Raw genomic sequence first — 9335 nt, 5'->3', positions numbered from 1 at the left:
CTATCTTCAGGCATGTAAATTCCCATCTTTTCAGAACAAGTTCCTGAAGGAATGATAAAGTTCATCTTCAGGAGGCTAGCTAACAGTTCATATTTCTAATTAGCATAGAGATTTACAAGGTGTAGTATTGAAAATTCTTTCCTTCAATAAGGTAGTATAATACATTTTATTGAACATTTGAAACATGGACCACAGCAATTAAGATGGAAGTTTAACACAAATGTCAAATAAAAGGAAACTTAAGTGCTTTAGTGAGTTCCAGGAACATAGTTACCAAATCACATCTGGGGATCCTTACCTGTCATTGTGCCTTCAAGGAAAAATCATCTTCTCCAAAGCATTGCCATTAGCCCTTTACATCAACATCCAAGTCACAACTGGCACAGAGCAGCAGAGGTCACTCTTCTCATAGCCACCTTTTCAGGTTGGTTTTATTTCTTACACTGTTGCATGCTTTGAGTTTCATACTTCATTTTGTACTTGTCAGTGTCATGAGTAAATCTAGATCAGATTTTTTACAGAATTGGAGTTCATGGACAGATATTCAGATGAGTGTAGAGACATGTTTCTTAGTTGTTATTAAATATTGGTCATTTACATTTTGATCCTGAGACTGAGATGAACACTGGTGCAAGACGTTGCCAGGTTTGTGGGTGATTATTTCAGGACATGTAAGCACTGTTGCTTTGCCCCTAACAAGGGGCAGCTTTCAAGTGAATAAGTACAGTTCTTTCCCTGGAATAGTGAGAGGTATGCAATTAAGCATCATATCCTCTGTCTAGGTAGGTAGTAATCACACTTTATTTTCTTTCTCTTCTTCCAAAACCAAATTTTGTTATTCCTCAGTCATATCCTCTTATTCAACTGTTGTGACATATTGTGTTGCTATTTCATGCTTTAGTGTGTTCTCTGTAAAGTTCAAAGTTAATTCAGAAGGTTAGCTGGTCTTCAGCTTTTGTTACTGGATGCACTGTAGGACCCACCCCATTCACATCACAAGGCTGTTAAATTTTTGCATACAAAGCAGAGCACATTTTTTGCATTCAGGATCCATGCTGCTGTAAACTATTTATCATATGAAATATTGGTGAAGTTGGCTACAGCATCTAAGAGTCAACCTCTGCAAGCACAATTAGCTGAAATAATGGAAGACAGCGTATTCTTCAAATCTGTAAAAAGCTCTTTAAAATTATTTTAAACTTTAAAATAGTTTTAAAATGTGAAACTACTAAATATATTAATTAACAATTCTCAATTCAGTCAAGAATTAGAAACTATTTCTCTACAAAAAGATACAAGAAAAGAAGGCAGTATGGTACGTATTGCAAGAGTGAAACTAATTGTTATATCAAAATACCTCCAAATAGAAATCCAAAGAATATAGCAAACAAAATTAAAGAGGACATACAATCATCTTAATCAATGCAAACTGTAAAAATTAGGTAGATGATAAATTAGAGACCCTAAGTCAAACCCTAAGTCTACTTTTGCTTCTTAACGCAGTTGTAGGAAAGGGAATTAAGAATAAATCTTATAGGGAAAAAAAAGTGTCATGTGAGATAACAATGTAAGTATCCAAGAAGATGAAATTGAATTAACTTACCAAAGTTTCAGTTCAAGAAAATATCCTGCTTAGAAAACAAATTTATTTAATGAAATGTTTTTTTGTTTCTTCTCATTTTTCCTTTCCGTCCTAGCTGTGGTTGCCATTTTGGGGAACATGAAAACCCCTGCCTCATATATTTCCCATGAGTTATCAGGAAATAGCAGCCATGAGTCAACAGCTTGCACAGACACAAAATGTCAAAACCTAGCACAAATTCATGGAGGTGCTCTTATCTATATTAATATAGGAGATAGGGTCTAAAACTTTTAAAAGAAGAGAATGAGCCCTGTGAGTGGGCAAGATTGCAATACTAAGGAAGCTGTAATTCATTTCTAAGTGAAGTGGAGAGGTCACTGAAGTTTGTATATGTGAATTCTTTTATATATCTGTGTAAACTGGAAGTGTTGCTGCTTAATGCTTACTCATCATTAACAGGCAGTCTTTCTAGCTCTGCTGATAGCAAGAGTACAACTTAAAAATGAAATAAAATTTTTGTTTTCCTTCAGTTTTGTTGTTCTGTTTTTTCATCTTTACTGTCTTCTGTTCTATGAACTTTTCTGCCCTGTAATGAAATTCAAGTGCAACCAGAATAAGGAAATGGATGACATCTCTACTGTAGGGCAAAATGGGAAAGGATTGAGGTAGCTTTTTTTTTCTTTTAAGCCTTGCACACAGACATAATGTCTGTGAAAATAGTGAAATTTAGTGGGCATAGAGTGAAAGGACAGTTAAACTGGGGAAGTGAGTAAAGAGATATCTACTAAACCTTGGCATCTTCAGTGTGCTGTAAAAGCATCCATTTTATAATCAACTCTTGCAGAGCTCCAGCAGGAAAGACCCAGGAAATGTTCCAGGTGTTCTGACCAACAGGCCATGGATCTGCTGTCAGTAGAACATATTTCAAACACCAGTAGCTTTCTGCATCTGAGGCAGCTTATTTGTTGGTGGCAACTGCTGGAAGTTTATGAGAAATCCTTTGGCACACAATAGGATATGGCTGCTTACAAAAAGTGTGCTTGGAAGAGTCTGGAGTCTAGGGAGTGACTGAGGTACAATAATTAAAGTAGGGATTAGATAAACCTAAATCAATATTAAACCAGTGGTAAAAATGCCGTGTCCTCCACTTCCAAGAATTTTCAGATCCTATCTGGTCCTAAAGATTTGTCTTTCCTACACCTAGACTTGAAAGACAATGTTTTGGGCATAGTTACATATCCTCTGCTTTCTTCTGTGTCTTATTCTGACAACTAGTAGTAGGTTTACCTGCAGAAGGCCTTCTTCTAGGGGTCTGGTATTGTGCAACAAGGAAGAGGGATTGTTTGGATTCCCTTTCTCAAGAGCTGGTGCTTCCCACTCTGCCACAGACTGCTTAGATATCAGAGATCAGACTGCCCCTGTATCAGTGGTTCCACATGCATTTCTTTCTCCCTGCACTGCAGAGAGCCAGTGAAGTGCTCTGGAAGAGCTTATTTGGGAATAATGCTCTTGGAGGGGTGACAGCTTCAGTCAAATATTCTTTGATCTGTAGGTTACTATAACTAGCTAAATCTTTCAGCTCTGCTAACCCACATATAAGAAGGCAATCTTTCAGTTTCTTTAACTCAAACTCTCATTTTCTTTTTTTTCTATTTTTCCATGTAGCATGTTTTTGTCTTTGTCAGGAGCACTCCCCCAAATTTCACCTGAAGCACTAGGCTCGCTACTCGTGGTGCAAATAGGAGGTGAACAAAGCTTAACCGTCAGAGGAGTGGATTTATCAATCATATTCACAAACAGAAAGCTAGGAAAGGGTTATAAGTAGAGCAGATTATTTTGCATGAAGCCATATTATCTCTAACATATTTTTCTGATTTTCTCTATTTCTGTATCATGATTCTGCACTGAGATCTTGACTCAGAGTTTGTGTGTTACCTGCCTCAGTTACCTTGCTCTTGCATGCTTACATAAGGACATCAATTCTTTCTCTCAACTTTATTTTTTTCTGAATCATGTTTGTTTTATTGTTCATTTAGCTTGGACCTTTCCCTGTTGGTTCTCATGTTTCTTGAAATGAGGTACTAACACACACTGTGCCTGCTGCAAGTTGCCATGTTGATCCTTTTGTATCCCAGTGATACTCATTCACTGAATCCTTTAAAAAGCTTTGCTTTTTCATAACAATATGACGTGGCTGACTCACAATCAGTTCGTGATTCACTGTATGCCCTGATCCTTTCTGAAAAATGTTTCAAATAAATCTGGTCCTTTAGCTTGTGATTATAAGTGAGAATAAAATACTGTATGTGCTGATTTCTAATCTTATTTATTTCACTAACTTGTCAAGAGAATTTTAAACTATACATTTCTCTCTCAAAGTGCTTGCAAGTCTTTCCAGCTTGGTGTTTCCCACAAGTTTAATAAGTATAATCTTGCACGTAATTAATGAACAGACTGAGGACAGATGCCTACGTAACCTCATTTTGATATGGTTTTACAGTTTGGTAGTGACCAGCTGCTCTGCATATGCTGTGGTTACGTAAGTTTGCTGTAATCATGGCTTTTCTATCTAGCACAGCAGTACCAGATCAGTACATTTCCTGTCAGCTTGATAGCAAAGTGCAGTGTGAGAGGATACCAAAACCCATGAATGCCAAGATCAGACAGCTATTGCTTTTTCTCCTGTATGTGCTCTGCCCTCACTGAGAGAAAATAGGTGACTATATTGAGCTGGCATTGTCAAACATTCCTAAGAGAAATAATGCGCTTGCAGTGTTCTCCTTATATCCCCTTAATTACTTCTTAGTTTCTGCTTTGGCATCATTGGATTTTTTTTTATTTATTTTTTTTTAATTTTTTTTTACCCATCCTGCTTTCTGTTTGCTAATTTGATTTACTGGACCTTTTTTTACCATGTGTGTTTTTTTAGTTTTGGGGTCAAGGTCATTCTTTGACTGAAGTGATTTTTCTTCACTTTACTATATCTTGGATCAAAGTGGCTCGGACACATGTAACCTCAGATTTTTCTGAATGATTTTTGATTTTTACTTTCTTCACATGCAGAATTATCTAGAAATGTGGGAAGTTCCAAAGATGCTGTATTGAAGTTGTCTTTCTTTCACTTTCTTGTTATTTCATCATGTTGTGCAACTTATTTGATGCTTTATTTTACTCATCTAGATTTGCTGAAATTCAAATCTAGAAAGCCTTCCCCATAGGATGCCTGACATTGACATATCGACAGAATCTCTCTTAAACTTTTCTCCTGTGAATGAGCTTTCTCCAGCTGTATCTACAGATAGCTTAGTTTGAGCTTGACCTTAATATGATTTTATTTGAAAACCTTTCCTTAAAATTTTATCCCTTGAATCATCCTTATGCAGTGTTCTATAGTAAAGTCATACCGTAAGGAGGATCTTTCCTCTGCAGTTACTTGATGCACTCCCCTGATGAGTTCCGGACCTCAGAAGACCTATGTGCAAATCACGGTGTCCTGTCATTCTCCAGCACAAAATGTTTTCCGAGACCAGCCTCTGTCTTGTGAAACACCACGCTCGCTATGCAGATGAATTACCAGTGCGTAAGCAAAGCTCGTCCTGCTTACTTGCTGCGGTGTACAATCATGTAGGATGCTCAGCAGCTGGACCCGCTGCTTTTCGCTGTTGGGTTAGTCAGAAAACAGGCAGCAGAGTGACAAAGTAGTGGTGCCTTACAGCACTAAGGTCTGATCCGTGTAGCACGGCACCTCCCGGGATGATGGGGAGGTTCTCTCGGTGAGCTGCTGCTGACACCTACTGCCAGAGCCGGGCGCAGCGCAACAGCGCAGGGGAAGGCACCGTCCCTCCCACGGGATTCTTGGCGTGCAGCTTTGGGTTCGGACTACCAGTATTGGATGGAAAGAGGTAAATACCATCCATTGTTTCATGGAAATAAGTTATATAGACCAGAAATGGCAAAGGCCCCAGCAGCAATTTGTTGGGATTTTAATTTTATTTTTTTTTCTGATAAAATTAGTGGAGGACAAGAGTTAATTGAAAGTCATTTTATTCATTTTCCATGATAAAAGCCAATGAGTTTATAACGGGAAAATATTTCTCAAAGACAAAAAAAATTTATTTATTTATTTATTTATTTATTTATTTATTTATTTATTTTTAATTTATTTAAAATAGATGATACATCTTCACTGTTACTGTGAGTGGTTTTACATCAGATGCAAGAAAAACAAAGGAATTCCTTCCCAGTAGTAGGCACCTGTTTCTTTGGTTTTTCAAACCTTTTTTTCACTTATTTCAATACTTAGAAATCACATCCAAGATAGGGAAGTGTGGTAGAGAATGCTACTTCCTGGAAGGTTATTAGCGAACCGCAATGAATTAATGAACACAAGAGCTTTAGTTTAAACCTTTATTGGTGTATAAAGCACCAAGAAGCTTCTGAGCTATCAAAAAACTAGAAAGTATTAGAATATTTGGCTATTGGTGATAAGGCTGTTTGTGCATGTTGGAAGGTGGGGTATTATGCTCAGCTCAGCTGCCAAAGGACAGGGCAGCAAACCAGTTGGAAGGGTTCATCTGGTTTCAATTTGAAATGTTATAACATCTAGTTTAAAAACCCTCAGGAGAAATTTCAAGGATAGAGTGGCTTTCTTTGTTTTTCTTTTTTTTCAGCTTGTTGATCCACTCACACCATTTTGTGTTTGTGTATCAGGTTCTCTCCTCTGTCTTCAACTCTGAAAAATACATGCTCTCAACCTGTGAAATGCTTCTAAATTTGAAGCATAATCGCAAGCCAGGCATCACTGCTATGTGCTCTCTGTAATAAGCATTTTATGTCTTTCTTCCCCATTTATATCCTTGACTTGGCAATTCTTCTGTACTGGAAATGATGTTCATTCTTTAAACTGGGTATTTGCAGAGAGAATTTCACTTAGGACCAGACAGTTTAATTGGGATGCTTAAATACATGGGATTGTTATACAGATTTAAGTAAACCTTTAACAGCTGATGAGATCTGTGACTGCATACACTGTGAACACACAAATCAATAGGGCAGCGAGTGTGTTAGTTGCTCAACCTGTTTTATTTTGAGGCATTTATCTCTTAGTGTAATGGGATTGTACCATTCATTCAATTTGTATTTGACAGAGCACTATGGAAAGCAGATAAACATTCACAGCAATTGCCACTGAGGCTCCCATATAATCAGGTTACACATCTAAGCTAATAACACTTACATTCTCTTTTTTTATAATGGTCTACTGCCCCAAAGATTGATTTTCTATTGACAGTCCCTGAACACTGACAATCCTGATGAATCCATTTTGTTTGCCAGTTGTGCTGACATCAATTTGAAAAGCAATATTCACAGTAAAAAAATGTGGAGCCTTAACTTTTCAGAGGAGTTTGCATGTGAAATCAATTTGAAATGTTTTCAAGATAGGGCCTCAGAATCAGATTTTGAGCCAAGAAATAAAAGGAAAGCATAGGTAAACAAACCCAAACCAGTGTTGAGCAGCTTGTCTTGGATGCTGAGATTGACCCAGCATGAGAGTCAGCTGTAGAGCTGTTCTTACTGGACTAGGTTGTACTTGAACCGCCATTGGAAACATTGATTTTGCTGCAGTAAAGCCTTTGAGCTTTGAGGTTATTTGGATGGTTGTAATTAGTACTGGAACCTCTGCCCAGTATTTCACTTTTCATGTTGTTTTCCTAATGCATTCATGTTTTGCTAACACACATTCCACACTTTGAGCAGCCCAAATTTGGTCTCATGTAGGAATGACATCAGTGTTAACAGGGAGCATCTAACAGTGGTGTGAATTGCTGAACCTGGTGCAATGGCAGCAGTTCAAACTCTGACTCTGTGAAAGCACTGAAGGAAAACATTTTTTAACTTTGGAGGTCATTGGAAGGCAGTAGAAGAGGGATATGGAAGCTGTTCAGTTGGACGTATCCAGGACAAGAGTTACCTGCCCAGGTCCCCAGGATAAGTCAGGTGCTGTTTTCTAACTGCCATTGACTAACTATTAATTAACCCAAAGGTTCATGAAAGCTGAAGTTGCTCAGTGGTCATTCCTGTCCTTCCAGAACGCTGCTGGGCTACGCTGCCTCTGAGGACCAGGAGATGAGGAGGCCTGTGACCAACACCTGAATACCGCGGGTAGCATGGTGGTGAGCGCTTGGGTTTTTAACAACGCCTGCTTAAGTGATGGGCAAAACAAGATATGTGGTTCAGCAGCAGTCAGGAAGTGAGTGCCAAACTGGCTTAACAGGAGCAAGAAGTAAAGAGGCCACACAACACTTGAAGCTGCTCTGTACAGTGGAACACATGCTGTTCTCTCCTTGTAGCTGGTACTACTAATAGTACTTACGGTATCATAAGTATTCTCCAGTTGTGGGTCTACACGTGCTTTTTAGATGCTGGGTTGTCACATCTAAATAAAAAAATTTTGCATTCATTGTAGGATGTGGTGATATTGCCATCTTTCCTCTAGCTCACACTTTTGTTTTCTCTCTCCTCTTTTTTTGAGTGCACATGTAGAGAGCTTTCAGAGCCAGGTCAGGCTAAACTGCTAGACTTGCAGACTAGGCAGGATCAGCTCTGCAAGGTTTCCATGAAGAAAACACCAGATTTTAGCTATCCTTTCTAAAGAGCATGCTGAGGTGTAGCTAAAGGCTGATAATAACATTCATTTCTTGACAACACAGACCATCTTCTAGTTTATCATGATCTGTTCTTTGGCATGCTGCACAAGCCTTTTGTTTCTATTTAGTTGGAAACTTCTGTCATTGCTCTTCTGAAGAAACAAGTGCCTCTGAAAAATAATTGCTTTGACCTGGGAATGACCCATTTCCTGAGGGTAAATGACAAAGAAGAGATGGAATAGCACTGGGTGAAGATCAAACTGAAATTTTTACATCTTCCATCCTGGGCCTGAAATGAATGCCTGGTATTTTGACTGTCAGTGCTTGGTTCTCATCAACGAAGTGGCACGAGTTCAGGTATGTCCTGTTGCTGACAATTAATCACTCTTCTGACCCATTACAAATAGATTTAACTTTGTAATCAGTGTGATCTTCCATCCTACTTTCTTGACTGTGATGTTGTTGTTTGCCTGTGAAAATAGCATGTCTCTTGCCGTGATCTCTGGTAGGACTCATTGCTACACTCTGCAGGGTAGTTACTAACAGGGCAGACACTGTATTTCCTGAATTTTCCTTTAAGACTGCTTAAAGATTTAGCTACTTGTGTAATCTGTATTCAGTGATACAACACAGAACTTCCTTATCCTGTTTGCCAGATACAGTGTATAAAGCTTGTAAATAAAGATGCATTTAATTTGCATAAATTATTAGTTTGCCAGAGAATTGTTATTTTTATCAAAGATTCTGTAATGAAAGTTTATTGTTGCAGAAATTGCTTGGGCAATCAATCATGATCAGAAGTCTGCATATAGCTGGAAAACTTATAAATGTCATTCATCAAAAACATCCATGTTAATTAGGGTCAAGCCACTATAAAAGATAGATTCCTCTACTGAATATAATTTATCACTGAAATTAATGTAAGGAATAGAAAGGAGAAATGTTTTTGACTTTACAGTCAGAGTGCTTTCATAAAAACATCTGGTTGCAGAAGTAAACAAAACATCCTAAATTCTATTGGCTTTGACAGTACAAGTGAATTATTTCACCAGGGTGCCCCCTATAATTGACTACAAAGTGCTATTAAACAGTAACAGAAGTGTTTC

At 38.0% G+C, this 9335-nt stretch overlaps 1 long non-coding RNA gene across 1 annotated transcript; it reads left to right on the top strand.

Moving 5' to 3' along the window:
• Positions 1–7412: 7412 nt before the first annotated feature.
• On the top strand, positions 7413–8936 carry LOC117243954. Its single transcript, XR_004496136.1, has 2 exons — positions 7413–7579; positions 7672–8936. It is a non-coding gene; the product is annotated as an uncharacterized LOC117243954 (long non-coding RNA).
• The last annotated feature ends 399 nt before the right edge of the window (positions 8937–9335 follow it).

This window comes from Parus major, chromosome 2 (genome assembly GCF_001522545.3).
Source record: "Parus major isolate Abel chromosome 2, Parus_major1.1, whole genome shotgun sequence".
NCBI lineage: Eukaryota > Metazoa > Chordata > Aves > Passeriformes > Paridae > Parus > Parus major.
This window is presented reverse-complemented; position numbering and strand designations above follow the sequence as displayed.